This window comes from Oryctolagus cuniculus, chromosome X, assembly GCF_051225735.1.
Source record: "Oryctolagus cuniculus isolate XC-2025 breed Fujian yellow rabbit chromosome X, ASM5122573v1, whole genome shotgun sequence".
Taxonomy (NCBI): Eukaryota; Metazoa; Chordata; class Mammalia; order Lagomorpha; family Leporidae; genus Oryctolagus; species Oryctolagus cuniculus.
In genome coordinates, this window is record NC_142888.1 from 118,634,865 (window position 1) to 118,638,311 (window position 3,447).

General features: G+C 41.2%; 1 pseudogene; it reads right to left on the bottom strand.

Moving 5' to 3' along the window:
• Positions 1-1,936: 1,936 nt before the first annotated feature.
• LOC100344613 (histone H2A type 1-H-like) lies at positions 1,937-2,322 on the bottom strand (annotated as a pseudogene).
• Positions 2,323-3,447: the final 1,125 nt, after the last annotated feature.

Consider the following 3,447-nt stretch of genomic DNA (forward strand, 5'->3'; position numbering starts at 1 on the left):
CTAGCATACTACGCTGATCCAAAGCCAGGAGCTGAGTGCTTCTCCTGGTCTCCCATGGGGTGCAGGGCCCAAGCACTTGGGCCATCCTCCACTGCACTGCCTGACCACAGCAGAGAGCTGGCCTGGAAGAGGAGCAACCGGGACAGAATCCGGAGCCCTGACCTGGACTAGAACCTGGTGTGCCGGCGCCGCAGGTGGAGGACTAGCCTATTGAGCCATGGTGCCAGCCTATTATTATTGCAAGGATGGATGTTTTGAGTAATGATGTAATGACAGAGGTGAAAGCAATTCAATAGAAATATTAAATATATACATATATTTAGTGTGCTTGAATTAAGGATGAGTAAACATGACTTTTATTTGTTATATCACTCGATATTATTCTGGCTAAAATATAAAAACTTTCATGGTTACACAGTTATATAGACTCTAACAAAAACTAAATGGAGTAATTTTTCAGGAACCTGCAAAAGCTGTAAGTAGCAACCAGTGGCTTGATTTGTAACTAAGATCATGTATTATCTTAAAAAGTTATATATTTGGAACAGAGCTCTAGGAAATCTAATTTGAGATCATTTAAATGTCAGTAAATTAAGGAGCCTAGAAGATTAAATATAGTGTACAGACATTAAAATCTGCAAGGATGAAGGGCAAGGACATTATTCTCATTCTGATTAAGAATTGCTACACAGAATTCTTTTTCCAGTGTAGTAGGTATTGAGAAAGCTGTACCATTTTTTATATATGTACAAACATTCAATAATGTATCAGAAATGTGGAGAGAACAGAAAAATGACACATTTTGATATCATTAAGGCCTGTATTTCTCCTTGCCTTTGAAATTCACTGAAAACTAAATTGTAGATAGTATAAAATTCCTGATATTTGCAGTTGTGGCTTCCATTCCAAGATTCCCTGTAGTCACATTTAATGAACATTTAAAAAATTTCATTGAATGCTTACTATATCCTAGGCAACAGGAATGGAAGGAAGAATTCACAGATGAAGTGTGGGAGTGTCTCAGTCTAGGCAAATATTCTAGAACTTTAGCAAGTCTAAGAATACCTGGAGGATTTTTGAAAACAAAAATTTTCATCACTCACCGCAGAACTTTTGATTCCATAGGACGTATTTGGAGCTTTGAAGTCTGAATTGGTGCCATGAATACCAAGGCTTTCTGATATATACTTTACAAAATACTGCTATGGAGTGAGCAATAGATATGTATGAAAAATTGTAGTCAAGTAGAGTGATAGACCTAATGGGAATACAAAAGATGGAGAGGTGATTTGTGACTGGTGCAATCCAAAGACGTCTATAAAAGAAAGGGTGGTTTGAAGTGGGCATCAGGGAATGAGTGGGACTACTACAGGTGGATATGCTATGATGGGGCAAAGGAAATTGAAGAGGAGGTGCAAAGGAAGCATCCTAACAGGAGGGTTAGCAAATACTCATTGAAAAATACACATGTGAAAGCATTTGGGGCAATGGCAAATAATTTGCTATAGCTGGATTATAAAATGCCTGTAGAGTTGTAGTGGAAAATGCTATTGATTGAATTTTTCTGTCAGAGTTTTTTCAGAGTTCTTATATTGAGATCCTAACCTCCAATGCAATGATATTAGGAGGTGGGGTATTGGTCAGTGATTAGATCATGAGAGAAAAGCCCTCATGAATAGGATAGGCACCCTTATATAAAAGAGATTCTAGAGAGCTACCTTGCCCTTGACTTCCTTTTCACCTCTGCCTTATTAGGATTCACCAAGAGATCGTCAACTATGCAACAGAGAGTGGGCCCTAATCAGACACTGAATCTTCCAGAAGCTTAATCTTAGACTTCTCAGCCTCCATTATCATTGAGGAATTAGTTTATCTTCTTTTTTTCGTGGCTCTGAAAAGAGCCATTGTGTTGTTCCTGGAGCTCCCGCCTCGCGCCTCAATTGGCCTTGTGGTGGCTCTCAGTCTTCTTAGGCAGCAGCATGGCCTGGATGTTGGGCAGTACGCCCCATGCACGATGGTCACCTTGCCCAGCAGCTTGTTGAGCTCCTCGTCATTGTGGATGGCCAGCTGCAGGTGGCACAGGATGATGCACGTCTTCTTGTTGTTGTGCGCCGTGTTGCCTGCCAGCTCCAGGATCTTGGCCGTCAGGTACTCAATCACAGCCACCAGGTACACAGGTGCACCGGCACCCATGCGCTCTGTGTAGTTGCCCTTGCGCAGCAGCCGGTGCGTGTGCCCCATGGGGAACTGCAGCCCGGTGCATGACGACTGCGTCTTGGCCTTGGCGCGCGCCTTGCCGCCCTGCTTGCTGCGTGCTGACATGGCCGTCTTGTCAAGCGCCTCACAAGTGAAATCAGTTTACCTTATTTATTACTGCTCAGTCCATGGTAGTTTATTATAACAGCTTGGATGGTCTAAGGCAAGTAGTATTGAAATTGGGCATGGTGTTGTAACAAATATCTCAAAATGTGCAAGTGGCTGTGGAACTGGGTAATGGAAAAGACCAGAAGAATTTGGAAGAGCAGGGTGGAGAAAAAAATCTGTATTATTATGAACAGAATATTAAGGGAATTTTTGATGAGGGATTGAGGTAGGCAGGCATATAGGTTAAAACTGATTAGGCTTCACCACGACACGTTGTAATTAAAGTCACCACAGTGAAACATAAAGAAAAGATCCTAAAATGTGCAAGAGAGAAACGTCAGATTACTCTCAGAGGATCTCCAATTAGACTCACGGCAGACTTCTCATCAGAAACCCTACAAGCTAGGAGGGAATGGCGAGACATAGCACAGGTGCTAAGAGAGAAAAATTGCCAGCCCAGAATATTATATCCTGCTAAGCTCTCATTTGTGAATGAAGGTGAAATAAAGACCTTTCATAGCAAACAGAAATTGAAAGACTGCCGCCACACGTCTGGCCCTGCAAAAGATACTTAAAGATGTGCTACACTCAGAAACACAGAAACACGGCCATCAATATGAAAGAAGGGAAAGGAAGAACACCTACCAGTAAAAGAGCATGGGAAGCTCAAAACATATACTAGAAAATATCTCCGGGAAAATGGCAGGGCAAAGTCACTAGGTATCAAAAGTCACATTAAACATTAATGGACTTAACTCTTCAGTTAAAAGACACCGATTGGCTGATTGGCTTAAGGAACACAACCCAACTATTTGTTGCCTACAAGAAATACATCTCTCTAACAAAGATGCAAGCACACTGAAAGTGAAAGGTTGGAAAAAGATATTCCATGCCAACAGAAACCAAAAAAAAGCAGGTGTAGCCATATTAATATCAGACAAAATAAACTTTAATACAAAAACTGTTAAGAGAGACAAAGAGGAGCACTTCAACAGGAAAATGTAACTATTATAAATGTATATGCACCTAATTACAGGGCACCGCTCTATTTAAAAGAAATGTTAAGGGACTTAAAGGGAGACT